Source organism: Pleurodeles waltl, chromosome 8 (genome assembly GCF_031143425.1).
Source record: "Pleurodeles waltl isolate 20211129_DDA chromosome 8, aPleWal1.hap1.20221129, whole genome shotgun sequence".
In the NCBI taxonomy this organism is placed as follows: domain Eukaryota; kingdom Metazoa; phylum Chordata; class Amphibia; order Caudata; family Salamandridae; genus Pleurodeles; species Pleurodeles waltl.
In genome coordinates, this window is record NC_090447.1 from 453,360,070 (window position 1) to 453,372,354 (window position 12,285).

General features: G+C 48.5%; 1 protein-coding gene across 1 annotated transcript in view; it reads right to left on the bottom strand.

Moving 5' to 3' along the window:
* Positions 1 to 12,285, bottom strand: part of REV1 (REV1 DNA directed polymerase) — a 429,753-nt gene that overhangs the window by 394,951 nt on the left and 22,517 nt on the right. The gene's annotated exons all lie outside the window — the stretch shown is intronic.

Here is a 12,285-nt window from a genome sequence, read left to right on the forward strand (position 1 = left end):
CCTGCCAGACGGTCTCAAAGCCTGCAGCATCAAACCAAAGACTACCCCTGGCCGAGACCTGCCAGGTAAGCAGTTCCTGACGGCAAAGCTCACCCCTGCAGCTGGAGCCCCTGGGCCTTGGGGAGCTGGACCCGCAGTGTCCCTATTTTCCCTAACATCAGAACTTGTCTGGGCAGCTGTGGGTTTTCTTAGTTCAGCTTCCTGGTCCAAACCTGTAGCCTTTCTCCAAAACTGATCTCCCCCATTGATATGCACAGAGCGCCCAATGCTGTGTTGTCACTCTGCACTCGGCCGCCCCTGTTTCACTGAGGGTGTAAGTTTGGTGCTGCCTTGTGGCTCCATCTGTGCTTACCTCAACCCCAGGAGATCGACCCCTGACACCGTCATGAGCAGAGCATAATGGTTACCTCTAGTCTCCACTGGTTAACAGTGGATGTCCAACGTTGTATTTGAACTCCGCACCTGGCTGCCCCTGTGCCGCTGAGGGTGTAAGTTTGGTGCTGCCTTGTGTTCCCCATTGTGCTTACCTCAACCCCAGGAGATAGACCCCGGACACTGCTTTACTCACCAGTGAGCAGCACAAATTCATTCACCCCAGGCCCCATTGGTTAACATTGGGCACCAACTCCGAATTAGACCTCTGCACCCAGCTGCCCCTGTGCCGCTGTGGTTGCACTCTTGGTACTGATTTGAATCTTGCATGGTGTTGACCTAAAATCCAGAAGACTGGATTTGTAAGTTGTGTACTTACCTGCAAAACTAATTCTTGTTTTCCTCCCATAAGTTAACACTGATGAACTGAAAAACTGCATTATGTTGATGATTGAAACTGCAAAGTATTTATGCTTGAAAGTCTACCTACCCGATTACAAAGTTATTGGGTTTGAAACATATATAAAAAAGAAATGTTATTTTTCTAAATTGGTCTCAGATTTATTCTTTGAGAGAGTGTCTTAATTATTGCCTCTGTGAGTACAACAGATGCTTAGCGCTACCGTCTGATAAGCCTAACTACTCGCCCACAGTACCACAAATAGAGCATTAGTCCCATCTACTTTTACCTCTGCAATACCAATTTGGGATCCATTGGACTCTCTGCTCAGTGTACTTCATTTTAGTGCACTATATATAGAGGCAGCTTCCTACAACTACATTTTGCATATATAAACAAGCACTGGCAAGGCCATCGGATTTGACATTGGCTGCCAGTCTACTGCCTTTGCCAATAATGGTGTTTTTAAATGTTTTTGTAAACATTTTTACAAACCATTAAAAATAAAGGGTGCCTTTGCATACACGGTTGGCCATCTTTGAATGAGTTGAGGCCATTCTAAAATGGGCCACAGCGAGTGCATGCACATGATCAGCCACTATAGAGTGGGTCTGAAGCCTACTCTGAAGTGGACACTGCTTGCAGTGCATGCGTTCATGTGGCACACTGCAAGCGGTGTCAAGGGTCCAGTATCCCTGCCTGAGGAGATGCTGATCCCTTGAAAAGCAATAAGCATGAGGGTCCTATTTAAAAACGCATTCGCTATCAAGTCCTGGCCAATGAAGAGGACTACTTTGATGGCTGCAGTATACTTTGTGCACAAGGGGAACTGCCATAACTCATCATGGAGGGAGCCAATGGTTCAGCTAGGGTTCCCATTTGCCCTGCACTGTATGTTGTGGGGGGTAGAAGCACAATGTGAATGCCAGTTGAACAGACCAACGGGTGGAAAGGACGGGATCAAAATCCCTTTAGTATATTGTATATACAATTTTTAGTGAAATTAAAAAGGGTTTCTCTTGAAATTCCCACCTCTTACTTCCAGAAGTGTCCAGGTTACTGCTCTTGTGATTATGGGCGGCTGTGTCGGACATACAATGGCTTGGTAAGCTCACTGTACAAACTCCACTCCGGGCAAGAACAAGGGTGCCACAAGTTACACAACTGCCTGGCTTCTGGCTATGGGACTTAATTGGTATTTCCAAACTGGGGGTGGGAGGTGTCTGAGATCAGGACTCATGTGTCCTTTGAATACCCTACTGCGAAGTTCCTCCTGCAAAGGTCTCAGTTATTTTTATATCACCAGTTTAGACACACACTAGAGATTTGTGAGAAAGAGCTACAGTAGTTGTTCAATTGTAATCCATTGAAAAATCATTTGATGATGGGTGCAATGCACACAAAGGTAGTTTTAGGCTTTACCGGACTCTCCTATTCAACATTCCAGACCTGCTGCAAAGGTAATGAAGTCTTAGGAGAACGATGTGGACAAACTAGATGATGATGATGATGACAACTGTCGTGACGCTAAGATGGATGTCAGGATGCTTGCCATTCTCTCCAACTTACAGTGGTTTCAATTGAATGTTTCCATCAGATATACTACAGCCTGAGCAGATTATGGTACACAGAGAGATCCCTGACCTCGAACAGTACCAATTACAGGAATTCTGACGGGTCTTTTTAGCACATTGTCTTGTTGTGTTTGGTTAGTGCATGATAACAGCAGCGTATATATGATTCCCTGGCACACAAGCTCCACACTTGTACTGCATCCTCAAGTGGCACTACTGGGGGTGATAGAGGGCTGGGCCAACTCCCATTGTGAGTGAACATAAGGTGGTATCGCCCTACTAGATTTGACCACCTGTCTCAAATAGTGGGTAAGATCTATAGTCTAGCAAACATCTTCACCAGATACTTCCCCACTCAGATCTCCTTGTTGGTCTCCAGATTATAAAATGCAGCATTTGTAATCAACCAGAAGACAACACTCTCCTGAAATCAGCAAATCCTGCAATCAGCAAGTCAATACCGGTACTCCTGCCAAAAGCATCCAAAACAAATGAATTCATTGGAACACATGGAACATTGAAACCCACGATCTGGGACAGGTGATTAAATTCAGTAGGCCATGACTGTTTCAAGGAAAATTGTAAGATGGCCACTCCCCCAACTGCCTTCTACAGCAAGAAAGAAAGTATCATCAACAAGGATGAGGGTAAACCACCCCCTCATCTTCCAAAGCAGACCGAAGCAGGATACTGTGACAGCGCAATACAGCTCACTGCTACTGACACTCTACCTTTCTCAGGAGAATGTATCAACTGTGTGCTATAAAATAAACATTTCCCTGGACCACAGAATCAGCCATGTACTACACACTCTTGCAGCAATACACAAACAGTCACTTTTATTCCAATAGCACTCGTAAGAATACCACCCTTCAACATAAAAACCAGGATCGTTGGAGTACGAAAAAACGATTGTAAGTCCCTCTACCTCAGGCTGTATACCTTCTTTAAACCAAGTTAGACGGACTCAGGTGCTACAGACAATCTCCAAAACGAATACATTAAACATGTGACTAAACCCATGTACATCAGTTTGACCCAAAACAAGTTTACTGTCACATATTCCTAACATCAAAGCACATCTCAATGTGTTCTTCAGAAAGGCACTGCCCCCAAACCCCTTCAGTAAAACAAGTAGATATGTTCTTTAAGTCATGTCCCTAAAAAAGTGGACACCTGAACACAAAACCATGGAACACTCACCTGGCAAAGAGGGGGAGCTCACCGCACGGTAGGAACTCCTAAAAAATACATAGTTATCGGTTGATGGGACCCCAAGAGTATTGGTATACCTTTTTTACTCCTTAAGACACAAAGCTGAGGGTATTAGGGAACGTAAAGGTGAGGGACGGCAGAAAAATAGGTTTTTGGCCCTCTCAGAGATCAAAAAGGTGACTCCTTCTGGAGTAAAGGAGTGCTGGGAAACAATTTGGGATAGAAAACAAAGGAAAGGTACAGGAGCTATAGCATAAGGCTTACCTTGCTGGAAGCAGCAATCATAAAATGGAGGCCAATTACTTTAGGCCTGTCTTATAGCTTGTATGACATCATAATGCCTACTGTTGATGCCCGATTCCTGCTGGGTGTTCAATTAAAGGAGATACGCCATACAATTCTGCCTCCTCATGGGGGGCGTGGCCAAGATGGCGGCCGGAGCGGACGCTTGAGAAAAGAGCTCCGCTCGTGGCCCTCCTTCTTGCCGAATATCCTGGTCCCTGGTTCCCGGTCGGCCATAAAATGCTGAGGCTACCCCCCCAGTGCCGGGGGCAGCCCTCAAGGACACAAAAGTAGCTGCGGATGGCCCCGTGATCAACTGCTGGATTCGAGGAAGCAAGACGCGCCTGGTGCTGTGGATCGGGAGGTGAGGCGGCCCTCCCGCGGCCGGCGAGACGTGGGCACGGCGGTCGGGTCGCCCCGTTCGGCTTCCCCGTGGGATCGCCGGGGGGGTCGAGGGCTGTTGGGCCTGGACTGCGGTGGGCCCTGGGAGCGGGCCTGCTGGCTGGGGCGCGGCCTAGGGGACGCCGCGGCTTCCGGTTCGGCCGCGCTCCATCGGAGCAACAAGAAACACGGGGGGCGCGCGGCAGTGAGCGAGCCCCCCCTGATATGGCTTAGCATCCCTACAGCTCCACGTGGCCCCCCTACCAAGAACTGGTAGCAGCGTCGTGCGGTGACGCTGCGGCGAGAGCACTGGGCGGTGTTTCTTGCGGGGTCGGGCCTTGGACGTGTCGGCGCCGGGAACGGGCGTCTGGCTCGCCCTGGCACTCCGCCCTTGATCTGTGGAGGCGGCCGGCGGACGCGTGCCCGGGTGGAGTGGGGGCCCCGGCGTGCCTTTGGTGGAGTGTACCGGACCGGCTGAGGGGACCTTCGGCCTCTCCTCCCGTGCAGAGCACTGGGCCAGCGACAACGACCCTCAAGCACCAGCACCCAGCACAGAAGATAAAAAAGTAGGAAGCAGAGGCGGAGGAGCGGGAAAGAAAGGAAGAAGGAAAAAATTTACAAAAAATAAAATAAAAATACATAAATAAAAAAGAGAGGAGGAGCCAATAAAATCAGAAGGAAAAAAAGAAATAAAAAAGAGAAAAAAAAAAAAAGAATGGAAAAAACAAAAACAGGAAGAAGATAAAGAAATTGAAGCAAGTAGATTGTGAGCGCTGGCACAGAATAAATTAAACGCACATAAAACAACCACGTTGGGTCACCAAAGTATCAAGCCACAAGCAAATAAGTGAAATACCCAACGCACCTGTACCAGGCCAGTGGCATTCAGCTCTCTGCCTTGCAACGAGGAGGGCCTCAGTCAACAAATTAACATACTAACTCCTAATATCCCTGAAAATAAGCAACCACGCCTGGACCACTGATAACGCTAAAATCACCCACTTTGACGTGCGTGGCTCTGCTTCGCCCCACCAGTACACATAGCTGATTTCATACGGCCTAATTCTCCCCGGTCGCATAGTGGTCACAATGGTCAAGCCTAAGCATTCCAAAACAGGGACTTCTGCGGAGGGAGAAACCCCCCCCTCCATGGGCCAACTGGACATGCAAAAGGCAACGCAACTTCAACTGAGCGAGACGCTACGCGCACACTCCCAGCAATTTGATAAAATTATGCAGGCAATTATGGAAACCAAAACTTCGCTAGAAGGGAAAATTGATGCCGCAGTGCTGGAGGTCTCCCTACTCCGAGCTGACCACCGCAAACTGTCTGACAGAGTGCATAATGCTGAACTGTCGCTAGAAACGGTTCACCCGGAAATGAAAGACATGAAAAGCAAATTCAAACAGATGGAAACTGAGTTGGCACAGCTACAACGCCGAGCTGAAGAAGCAGAGGGGCGCTCAAGACGTAACAATATCAGATTCATTGGCATCCCAGAACGATTGGAACTACCCAAAGCCGAGGATTTCTTAGAAAACTGGCTGAAAGAAATAATGAAAACTCAGGATGCCACAAAATCACTGTAGGAGGCTGGACTGGCTTGTAGTGAGTACCAAGGGGTACTTGCACCTTGCACCAGGCCCAGTTATCCCTTATTAGTGTATAGGGTGTCTAGCAGCTTAGGCTGATAGATAATGGTAGCTTAGCAGAGCAGCTTAGGCTGAACTAGGAGACATGTGAAGCTACTACAGTACCACCTAGTGTCATATGCACAATATCATAAGAAAACACAATACACAGTTATACTAAAAATAAAGGTACTTTATTTTTATGACAATATGCCAAAGTATCTTAGAGTGTACCCTCAGTGAGAGGATAGGAAATATACACAAGATATATATACACAATAGCAAAAATATGCAGTATAGTCTTAGAAAACAGTGCAAACAATGTATAGTTACAATAGGATGCAATGGGGAAACATAGGGGTAGGGGCAATACAAACCATATACTCCAAAAGTGGAATGTGAACCACGAATGGACCCCAAACCTATGTGACCTTGTAGAGAGTCGCTGGGACTATTAGAAAATAGTGAGAGTTAGAAAAATAACCCTCCCCAAGACCCTGAAAAGTGAGTGCAAAGTGCACCAAAGTTCCCCTAAGGACAAAATAGTCGTGTTAGAGGGAGAATGCAAGGAAAACACAAATCAGCAATGCAACAACGATGGATTCCTGTCTGAAGGTACCTGTGGAACAAGGGGACCAAGTCCAAAAGTCACAAGCAGCTCGGAGATGGGCAGATGCCCAAGGAATGCCAGCGGTTGGTGCAAAGAAGCTCTTACTAGGCTGAAGAACTGTGAATACTGCAGGAACGACAAGGGCTAGAGACTTCCCCTTTGGAGGATGGATCCCCCACGCCTTGGAGAGTCGTGCAGAAGTGTTTTCCCGCCGGATGGACGCCAACAAGCCTTGCTACACGCAAATCGTGCGTTTGGCGTTTTTGGACGCTGCTGGGGCCCAGGAGGGACCAGGAGGTCGCAAATTGGACCTGAAGAGAGAGGGGACGTCGAGTAAGACAAAGAACCCTCACTGAAGCAGGTAGCACCCGGAGAAGTGCCAGAAACAGGCACTACGAGGATGCGTGAAACGGTGCTCGCCGAAGTTGCACAAAGGAGTCCCACGTCGCCGGAGACCAACTTAGAAAGTCGTGCAATGCAGGTTAGAGTGCCGTGGACCCAGGCTTGGCTGTGCACACAGGATTTCCGCCGGAAGTGCACAGGGGCCGGAGAAGCTTGCAAAGTCGCGGTTCCCAGCAATGCAGCCCAGCGAGGTGAGGCAAGGACTTACCTCCACCAAACTTGGGCTGAAGAGTCACTGGACTGTGGGGGTCACTTGGACGGTGTCGCTGGATTCGAGGGACCTCGCTCGTCGTGCTGAGAGGAGACCCAAGGGACCGGAGATGCAGCTTTTTGGTGCCTGCGGTTGCAGGGGGAAGATTCCGTCGACCCACGGGAGATTTCTTCGGAGCTTCTGGTGCAGAGAGGAGGCAGACTACCCCCACAGCATGCACAAGCAGGAAAACAGTCGAGAAGGCGGCAGGATCAGCGTTACAGAGTTGCAGTAGTCGTCTTTGCTACTATGTTGCAGGTTTGCAGGCTTCCAGCGCGGTCAGCGGTCGATTCCTTATCAGAAGGTGAAGAGGGAGATGCAGAGGAACTCGGCTGAGCTCATGCATTCGTTATCTAAAGTTTCCCCAGAGACAGAGACCCTAAATAGCCAGAAAAGAGGGTTTGGCTACCTAGGAGAGAGGAAAGGCTACTAACACCTGAAGGAGCCTATCACAAGGAGTCTCTGACGTCACCTGGTGGCACTGGCCACTCAGAGCAGTCCAGTGTGCCAGCAGCACCTCTGTTTCCAAGATGGCAGAGGTCTGGAGCACACTGGAGGAGCTCTGGACACCTCCCAGGGGAGGTGCAGGTCAGGGGAGTGGTCACTCCCCTTTCCTTTGTCCAGTTTCGCGCCAGAGCAGGGGCTAAGGGGTCCCTGAACCGGTGTAGACTGGCTTATGCAGAATTGGGCACACCTGTGCCCAACAAAGCATTTCCAGAGGCTGGGGGAGGCTACTCCTCCCCTGCCTTCACACCATTTTCCAAAGGGAGAGGGTGTCACACCCTCTCTCAGAGGAAGTTCTTTGTTCTGCCATCCTGGGCCAGGCCTGGCTGGACCCCAGGAGGGCAGCTGCCTGTCTGAGGGGTTGGCAGCAGCAGCAGCTGCAGAGAAAACCCCAGGAAGGGCAGTCTGGCAGTACCAGGGTCTGTGCTACAGACCACTGGGATCATGGAATTGTACCAACAATGCCAGGATGGCATAGAGGGGGCAATTCCATGATCATAGACATGTTACATGGCCATATTCGGAGTTACCATGGTGAAGCTACATATAGGTAGTGACCTATATGTAGTGCACGCGTGTAATGGTGTCCCCGCACTCACAAAGTTCAGTGAATTGGCTCTGAACAATGTGGGGGCACCTTGGCTAGTGCCAGGGTGCCTTCACACTAAGTAACTTTGCACCTAACCTTTACCAGGTAAAGGTTAGACATATAGGTGACTTATAAGTTACTTAAGTGCAGTGTAAAATGGCTGTGAAATAACGTGGACGTTATTTCACTCAGGCTGCAGTGGCAGGCCTGTGTAAGAATTGTCAGAGCTCCCTATGGGTGGCAAAAGAAATGCTGCAGCCCATAGGGATCTCCTGGAACCCCAATACCCTGGGTACCTCAGTACCATATACTAGGGGATTATAAGGGTGTTCCAGTAAGCCAATGTAAATTGGTAAAAATGGTCACTAGCCTGTCAGTGACAATTTGGAAAGAAATGAGAGAGCATAACCACTGAGGTTCTGATTAGCAGAGCCTCAGTGAGACAGTTAGTCACTACACAGGTAACACATACAGGCACACTTATGAGCACTGGGGCCCTGGGTTACCAGGGTCCCAGTGACACATACAACTAAAACAACATATATACAGTGAAAAATGGGGGTAACATGCCAGGCAAGATGGTACTTTCCTACACAACCCCCCCCCAAACGAAGGACAATAAGACTAGCCATTACCTGATGAGTCTTCATTGTCTAAGTGGAAATATCTGGAGAGTCCATCTGCATTGGAGTGGCTACTCCCAGGTCTATGTTCCACTGTATAGTCCATTCCCTGTAGGGATATGGACCACCTCAACAATTTAGGATTTTCACCTTTCATTTGTTTTAGCCAAAGTAGAGGTTTGTGGTCTGTCTGAACAATGAAGTGAGTGCCAAACAGGTATGGCCTCAACTTCTTCAGAGCCCAGACCACAGCAAAGGCCTCCCTCTCAATGGCAGACCAACGCTTTTCTCTAGGGGTCAACCTTCTACTAATAAAAGCAACAGGTTGATCCTGGCCCTCAGAATTAAGTTGTGATAGGACTGCCCCTACTCCTAATTCAGATGCATCAGTCTGGACATAGAATTTTTTAGAGTAACAAGGGCTTTTCAGGACAGGTGCAGAGCACATGGCCTGCTTCAGCTCCTCAAAAGCTTTCTGACAGTTTGCTGTCCATAATACCTTTTTAGGCATTTTCTTGGATGTGAGGTCATTAAGAGGGGCTGCAATGGAGCCATAGTTCTTAATGAACCTCCTGTAATACCCAGTGAGGCCTAGGAAGGCTCTCACCTGAGTCTGAGTGGTAGGGGGAATCCAATCAATAATAGTTTGGATTTTCCCCTGAAGTGGTGCAATCTGTTCCCCACCAACAAGGTGTCCCAGATAAACCACCTTACCCTGCCCTATCTGGCACTTTGAAGCCTTGATAGTGAGGCCTGCCTTTTGCAGGGCCTCCAAAACTTTCCAAAGGTGGACCAGGTGATCATCCCAGCTGGAGCTAAAGACAGCTATATCATCCAAATATGCTGCACTGAAAGCTTCCAGCCCTTGCAGGACTGTGTTCACCAACCTCTGAAAAGTGGCAGGTGCATTTTTCAAACCAAAAGGCATTACAGTAAACTGGTAATGTCCTCCAATGGTAGAAAATGCAGTCTTCGGTTTAGCATCTTCTGACATTTTGATCTGCCAATACCCTGCAGTCAAATCAAAAGTGCTTAGATACTTGGCAGATGCCAGTGTATCTATTAGCTCATCTGCCCTGGGTATAGGGTGAGCATCTGTTTTGGTTACCAAGTTGAGACCTCTATAGTCTACACAAAACCTCATTTCCTTCTTTCCATCTTTAGAATTGGGTTTTGGTACCAGTACCACAGGAGAAGCCCATGGACTTTCAGAGTGCTCAACCACTCCTAGTTCCAACATCTTCTGAACTTCTTGCTTTATGCAGTCCCTGACATGGTCAGGCTGCCTATAGATTTTACTTTTGACAGGTAAACTGTCTCCAGTATCTATAGTGTGCTCACACCAAGAAGTGGTGCCTGGCACAATGGAGAAGAGTTCTGAAAATTGTCCTAGGAGATTTATGCAATTATCTTTCTGCTCAGCAGTAAGACAATCAGCCAAAACTACCCCTTCCACAAGAGCATCTTGTTCTGTGGAAGAGAAGAGATCAGGTAGAGGATCACTGTCTTTTTCCTGTCCCTCATCTGTTGCCATGAGCAGGGTGAGATCAGCCCTGTCATAGTAGGGTTTCAGGCGGTTGACATGGAGCACCCTAAGGGGACTCCTGGCAGTGCCTAAGTCAACCAAGTAGGTGACTTCACCCTTCTTTTCAACAATTGTGTGTGGACCACTCCATTTATCTTGGAGTGCTCTTGGGGCCACAGGCTCCAAGACCCACACTTTCTGCCCTGGTTGGTACTGAACCAAAACAGCCTTCTGATCATGCCATTGCTTCTGGAGCTCTTGGCTGGCCTGAAGGTTTTTACTGGCCTTTTTCATGTACTCAGCCATCCTTGATCTGAGGCCAAGTACATAATCCACAATATCCTGCTTAGGAGCTTTTAAAGGTTGTTCCCAACCCTCCTTTACAAGTGTGAGTGGACCCCTAACAGGGTGTCCAAAAAGAAGTTCAAAGGGGCTGAAGCCCACTCCTTTCTGGGGTACCTCCCTGTAGGCAAAAAGGAGGCATGGTAGAAGGATATCCCATCTCCTGCGGAGTTTTTCAGGGAGTCCCATAATCATGCCTTTGAGAGTTTTATTAAATCTCTCCACCAGTCCATTTGTTTGTGGATGATAGGGTGTTGTGAACTTGTAAGTTACACCACACTCCTTCCACATGGCCTTTAAGTATGCAGACATGAAATTGCTTCCTCTGTCTGATACTACTTCCTTTGGGAAGCCCACCCTGGAAAATATTCCCAGGAGGGCCTTTGCCACTGCAGGAGCTGTAGTGGTCCTTAAAGGAATTGCTTCAGGATACCTTGTGGCATGGTCCACTACCACTAAGATAAACCTATTGCCTGAAGCAGTAGGAGGGTCAAGGGGGCCAACTATGTCAACCCCTACCCTTTCAAAGGGAACCCCAACCACAGGCAGTGGGATAAGGGGTGCCTTTGGAGTGCCACCTGTCTTGCCACTGGCTTGACAGGTTTCACAGGACTTACAAAATTATTTTGTGTCCTCTGACATCCTAGGCCAATGAAACAGTGGTACCAATCTGTCCCAAGTTTTCATTTGACCCAGGTGCCCAGCTAAGGGAATGTCATGTGCCAGTGTTAGGAGGAACTTTCTGTACTCCTGAGGAATCACTAATCTCCTGGCAGCTCCAGGTTTAGGATCCCTATGCTCAGTGTACAAGAGGTTGTCCTCCCAGTAAACTCTGTGTGAGTCACTGACATCCCCATTAGCCTGTTTGACAGCTTGCTGTCTGAGACCCTCTAATGTGGGACAGGTTTGCTGTGCCACACTCAGCTCCTCTCTGGCAGGCCCCCCTTCACCCAAAAGCTCAGCAGTGTCTGCTTCCAGCTCCTCTGGTGTAGGTTCTGCACAGGGAGGGAATTCTTCTTCCTCAGAAGTAGAATCCACTGTAGAGGGAGGGATAGTAGGAAGTGGTTTGCTTCTACTAGCCCTAGCTTTAGGGAGCACTTGGTCCATTGTTCCAGGATCCAAGCTTCCCTGTCCTTTTTGCTTTTTGGCCTGAGCCCTTGTCAAAGCAAAAATATGCCCTGGGATGCCCAGCATTGCTGCATGGGCCTCCAACTCCACATCTGACCAAGCTGATGTCTCCAAATCGTTCCCTAATAGACAGTCTACAGGTAAATCTGAAGCTACCACAACTTTCTTTGGACCAGATACCCCCCCCCAGTTGAGATTTACAACAGCCATGGGGTGGCTTTGTGTTATGTTGTGAGCATCGGTTACTTGGTACTGGTGTCCAAGTATGTGTTGTTCAGGGTGCACCAGTTTCTCAATCACCATTGTGACACTGGCACCTGTGTCCCTGTAGGCCTGGACCTCAACACCATTTATTAGGGTTAGTTGCTTGTACTTCTCCAAGTTATGGGGGCAAGCAACCAAAGTGGCTAAGTCAATAGCCCCTTCAGAGACTAAAGTAGCCTCTGTGGTCTCCCT